The sequence below is a fragment of the Callorhinus ursinus genome, unplaced genomic scaffold (genome assembly GCF_003265705.2).
Source record: "Callorhinus ursinus isolate GAN/ISIS: 27379988/994484 unplaced genomic scaffold, GSC_fseal_2.0 scaffold59, whole genome shotgun sequence".
In the NCBI taxonomy this organism is placed as follows: Eukaryota; Metazoa; Chordata; class Mammalia; order Carnivora; family Otariidae; genus Callorhinus; species Callorhinus ursinus.
The window spans coordinates 5,465,136-5,471,199 of NW_027397121.1; the positions used below are offsets into that span (position 1 = coordinate 5,465,136).

At 51.9% G+C, this 6,064-nt stretch overlaps 1 protein-coding gene across 1 annotated transcript in view; it reads right to left on the reverse strand.

Moving 5' to 3' along the window:
* PPARD (peroxisome proliferator activated receptor delta) overlaps positions 1 to 4,066 on the reverse strand; it is an 85,952-nt gene extending 81,886 nt beyond the window's left edge. The window contains exons 1-2 of the mRNA XM_025862428.2: positions 3,929 to 4,066; positions 15 to 98 (exon numbers count right to left, since the gene is read on the reverse strand). The gene's annotated coding sequence lies outside the window, so the exon portion shown is untranslated. The remainder of the gene's footprint in view (positions 1 to 14; positions 99 to 3,928) is intronic.
* Between the last annotated feature and the right edge of the window lie 1,998 nt (positions 4,067 to 6,064).

The following is a 6,064-nucleotide window of genomic DNA, read 5'->3' on the forward strand; positions in this document are numbered from 1 at the left end:
GAAAACGGGATTACCTCTTTGGTGCATCTGTCCTCATCTGTCGGTGAACAGAAGCCACTGCGTGAGTACCACGTGCATGCCCAAAACACCACGCAACACTGCAGGACAGAAGGAAACCCAACATCTTTAGCTGAGAGCCACCAGGGGTCAGAAAAGCAGCGTTAATGTAAACACTAGAACTCAAAAACCGCTCATTGGTAAGCTGGCTCTTTCTCTGTCTCTCACACACACACACACACACACACACACACACACACACACACACACACACACCTACCCACCCACCCACCCACCCACCCTGAGATGCTGTTATTCTGAGCCTGAGTCAGCAAATATTTCCCGATCCTGGAAGTAGTCTGCTCATCTCCAAGTAATCAGACACTGGCTTGGCTGATTTTACCGGGGTGAGGCAGAAGGGGCTGGCAAAGTGAAGAAGGACCTGGAGCCCAACATCCTCCACAGGTGGCAGCTCAGAAATGGGAGATGCCCTGAGTCATGCTTGAGTCCTTGACCAAAGCCCTGTGGCAACAGGACTAGAATGACACCCGAATCGCCAGCCTCAGAGCTATGAAGGCCAGGAACCAATTGCCAAGAAGAAGACCCACATGGCTGAAACCTGATGCAAGGGGCCATCTCCTCCCTGCCAGGCTCCAGCACGCGCCCAGCTCTCCTCTGACGTGGTGAACTGCAGCTGCTGTGAGTGGCTCCTCCCCCTGGACCCAAAGGCACAGCAAAATGCTCAGGGACATCAGACCATCTACAAGAAGCAGCCGCTGTGCCATCTGGGACAACGTGGCACAGACGAGGGCATCGCACACAGAACTTCTGACATGACACAAGCCAGGGCCTGGGGGGACAAAGTCCATGGAGATGCTGGGTGGGGAGAGGAAGATCCCAGCGTGGACAGTGCAGGGCAGTGGGGCAACTCCTGGCACTTCCAGGCCCTACTCAGGCACTGGAGGCAGGCCCTGCAATTCAGCTCCCCAGCCAGCAGGGAACACCCTAGGAGGTGGGCCGCAAGGACAGGCGCTGGAGCTGAGGCCTTTAGAGGTGACAGGTCTGACTCCTCCTGAGAGAGAGGAGCTGCACTGTCCCGGGACATGCCGGGATCTGCAGGCCCTCGGGACGGCTTGCACAACAGCCAGAACGGCCGCACTCTATCCAAAGCAGAAGGCTACATGCTTCCCAGGTCAGCGTGCAACCCTGGCTAGCCTCTATCAGGCCCTGAGGGAAGAGATCTGAAGGGCCACAGGTGGGGTAAGGGCCATTCTTCTGGAAGGGTAGAGACATACACCAAAGGAGGAAAACAGTGGAGAGGCAAGAAGAAAGAGCCAAACAAAAAGAACAGTCCATTAAACTAAGGAGTTGATAGCCTATACCCTCTGTAGAATAATGTCTGGGGCCTGCCCCTGTCTGCCCACACCTTTGAAAAAGAGAGACGGCTGACCCAAATTCTGCAAAACTCACTGAATGGGAACTTGGGTCATTGATAACCCTGACCATCCACCTAGGCCGCAGGGTGGACAAGCTGCAAGAAGCTAACCAGCCAGAGCTGGCGGTGCCCAAGCCACTCCATAAGGACTGGACTTGACCTCTTCTTAAGCCCCTCTCACCTGCTGCCTCGATGCAGAGTACCACTAATGGGTAAGCAAAAACAGAGGAGGAGCAAACCTCTCAAAAGAGTCAGGTAAAGTCCTTGGGAGTCAGAGACTGGACTAACTTACTGCCAAACACATGACCTCAACTTCATCAGAATGACCCATTAAAACCCTGGAGGGATGCTTTTCATAAGAACACGGGACCCCTTTTGGTCCATTCTGCCCAAATCCCATCCAAGTACTGCTTAGGGAGGGGCTCAGGGGTCAATGGAGTGGGGACTGGCTCAGAGGCCCACAGTCCTATTTCTTTCACAGAAAAGGGTCAGTGCACAAGAGGATTCCAAAACTTTAAAGTCTGGTCTAAGCTCGTTCACTTGGCTCTCCACCACAGCTCCTGAAAGTTGCCAATTCTGTGTCCAATTCTGGCTCAAAGACAGAGAGCACGATCCTCAAAAGAGAAGACCTAGAAACCTGGAGCCAGGTGAAACAACAGGCCTTCATTTCTAAACGTGAGAGTGGGTCATGCTTTCAGAATCCTCCAAGATCAGACTGGGCAGAAACAGAGGATAATGTTATTTCCTAAAGATCTCTCCAGGGGACCAATGCCAAATAAAGGGGCTCAGATTGAAGGCACCTGAAAAGAACGTTTTGCCTGACAAGAAGGTTAAACCCCCAGAAAGACCAGGAAGGCAGCAGGCTTTCTGGCCCCAGAGAGGGCATCTTTGTGACTGGACAGAGACACTGACACCGTCTATGTAATGCAGCCCCACCACCTCCCCAGGCAGATATCCACCTGACAGGGCAAAGGGACCCAGAACTTAGGGTCAGCCTCCCACTTGGATCCACAGGAAATTAAGTTCTCAAGGAAAATGGGAGGGAGAAGAACCTTCGAGAGAACCTGCTCAGTGACTTACAACAGAGGCTCTAACATTCAGTGGATCAGAGATGCACAAGTGAGAATCAGAAGCTGGTTCCGCGGTGACCAGTAAATAGGACAGATGCCTGCTAGCCTCAGGGCTATCGGGCTAGCAATCTATTTCAAAACTCAAGTAGGAAAAAAATGTCTTGGGCCAGTACAGAGGAAAAAGTTTAAGGCATTCTCTGGGGCACAACTTCTGGCCACTCCTCTTAGCGTTTGGGGACAGGGCACAGGGTGAAGGGTGGGAGTGAGGGCACAGATAACCTGGAATATCGTGGTGTAACTGTGCTTGGTAGATCCAGAGTGGAAAGACACAGAGCCCTGTTTCCTGGAAGGGGAAAAGAGTTGGATGAGGCCTCCAGCTACCCCTGGCACACACCCAAGTCAGCGGCTGCTCTCTCCCCAAGGGTTCCTGGAAGTCAACAAACCCATAAAGGGGAAGTATTAAAGCTGAGATTATAAGAGTGGTCTACAAATTGGACACCATTCCTGATGCAAAACCCAAGTAAATACTCCCACAAAGACACGCCTGTTACTCACCTCAGCCCTTACTTCCATCGGGGGCTGGCCACCCCCCACCCCACCCCAGGGGTATCTCAATAGCAAGTCAAGGGAAAGCAGAGTAGTGTGTGGAGCTAAGGCTTCTCCGTGAAGGAGAGGCAAGGGACTGGGAGGGAACGGGAGGTAGATGACAGCAACACAGGGGACAGGGCTTAATCAGAAGGAAATTAGAGAGACGGGCAAAAATAGGGCCTCTGAGGGTAGCCAGACTTAGATAGACAGGGATTGCTGGCAAAGGGCTGAAAAAGCCTAATGACACCACGAAGATGACCGGAAACCGTATCCTGAGAGGGGCCAGGCAACGGGGGAAGGAGGAGACCGGGATGGGAAAAGAGAGCAAAGACAGGGCAAGGATGGGAGGCCGAAGGCACGAGATAAAGAGAACGAGAGGAGCAGAGAAGATCCCCCGAGAAGACCCTGGGTAGAGAGGGCAATGGCTTTGGAGACACCAGAGAAGGGATGAAGGAAGAGGTCAGAGGCAACGGGAGGGAATGAGAGAGGACCCCGAGCCTTAGACCCGGCTCCCGGACACAGAAGTGGGAGGAGACGGAACCACTAGGCCCAAGAGGGGGCACAGAGTCGGGTGGGGGAGGCCCGCGGTTCGGGCTCAGTGATGGGGGACCAAAAGGCCAGGGGCTCAGGGGCGCCAGGAGAGCCACAAACCACCGCGGACCGGCCAGGGCCGGGGCCGGGGTGTCGGAAAGCCGCAGCAGCTCGGCCCGCAGACCCCTGCCGCTCCCCCCATCCCACTCCCCGCCGGGCCTCGCGCCCCGGCCCCACTGGCCGCCTCAGCCCGGGCCCGCCGCCTCCTTCCGCCGCTTGCCTACCGCTTCCCCCGACCCGGACTGACCTGTCCTGGCCGCCTCCCGCGCCGCCGCTGCCGTCCCGCAGGCTCCGCAGGATCCTCCGAAGCCTGCCAAAACTTTTCCCATTAATCCCTAGCTCCGCCGCGGCCGCGGCGTCACACGCTGCGCGGCCCGGACCCGCCCCCACCATCCTGACGTCACCGCGCAGCCCGGGCCCCCCCCCCCCCCCGCCCCCTTCCGCCCCGGCCGGGGCCAATCACCGCGCGTCCTGGAGTCTCCCCTGATTCTGCACTCCGCCCACCGCAAGCTCCCCACGGCCCGCCTGCAGCGCCCTCTGGTGCAGGCTTCGGGCGCGGCAGCTGAGGGAGGTGCAGGAGCGGGGATGTTCCAGGACCAGTAAAACAAGTTCGGCAAGTATCACAAAAGGGAATTTAAAGCTGGAAGGGAATGTAGAGGTCGTCTCATACAGCCTCCACGTCCTTCCAGTGAAGAAACAGTCCCAGAGAAGGTGAGTGACTTGCAGTGAGAAGCAAGGCAGGGGTTAGAACATGGGTCTCCAGACACCCCTGGAGGAGTCATTGAGGCTTATAATTTTAATGAAAGGAATTTCCTCCCTCCACAGGCTTCTGCAACTAGAAATTTATGGTTATGGAGTTTTCACCTATCTTCCCTATGTACTTATGTAATATTCTTGCCCACCTAAATGGGGAGCATCCTCCTTACTGTTGTAGCAAATTCTGCTCTTGCTTCCTAACCTAGTTTTTCGAGACCTGGAAGGGATCTGTTATCCCAACCTGTCCCTTCAGATATACCATCAAAAGATACCGAGCAGCTAGTAGGTAGTATGGAAGAAGTTGGGTTTGTCGTCTGGCGAGGAACAAGACTTGACTCACAGGTATATGAGCAATGGGTAACTGCTTTCTCAGCACCGTCTTTAAAGTTATGGCTACCTCTTCCCTCTGGAATACATTCCTCAGGCCACACCCTCGTAGAACCATGAGTGATTTTTACCCCCTGCTTCTCTTTCTCTCTTTTTTTGCACTTTTTGAAATAAATGTGCATTACTTTTGTAATTCAGAAGTCAACCTCCTTGCCCTTTGAGATTGAAGTAAGAGTGAATTGTGGAGGTCAAAGCCTTCCCTAGATTTCTGCAAATTTCTGGGGATTTGTGTTCTTCCAAATCTCGCTGCCTCCAGGCTCTTGTTTCTGCCAGGCTGTTGTAGTGCCACAGTTTAAAAATGTAGAGATGAAACCCAGCCCTTCCTGAGAATTGCCCACCCGTCTTCCCACACAAAACTTTCATGGGCAGAGAGGACTTTATGATGCTTTGGGCCCTGGAGCAGGGTCACGTGATCACATGATGCGTCGCAAACAGTTTAGACTCACACACCAGACATTCTTAGGGTCTTTTCTGAACAATCCATTTGAGGTTTTCTAACTGGCCCTTCACCTTCTTAGGGTCTTGCCTTCTCCCGAATCACTACCTCTCCTCCCTGCCCCACCAATCTCTCCTCTATCCCACCCTCTCTGGAGAAAAACAAATTCTTCCTGATTTCCAGGCAGATAGAGACAACTTAACCCTTTGTTGCTAGGGTTCCTGCCAACACTCATGCCCTAAAGATCTTACTTTCTACCCCTAAGAGGCTTATTTCTCATAATAAAAATAGCTCCCTTCCTAAGAGAAATTCTGGGAGTACTCTCAAGATATTACATTTTCACCTCATTTCATTTTTATATTAAAAAGATATATAGAGAATATTATATTTAATAAGTATGTATTAATATTGAGATCGCATAATTCCATTGCTCATTGCAATATTATTTAAAAAACAAAAACCTGGAACCAAGGTCATTGTCAACAACAGAGAAATGTTTAGTAAATAATGTTGTATGCTCCTGATGGAATATTATGCTCTGTAAAGTTGGTGTAAAAAAAGGGGGGGAATATTATCATGTGATATATGTGGGAAAATGTGATGATATATATATATATAGCATATATAGCTATGTATACTGTTTGGGAAACAAAGATGGATAGGAAAAAACTGAAAGGAAACACTAACATGTCAGCAGTTGTCTTTGGGGTGTGTTTCTAGGAGTTATTATCTTTCTACATTTTTATTCTGAGCATTTCTTTTTTTTTTTTTTGACAGAGAGAGACACAGCGAGAGAGGGAACAC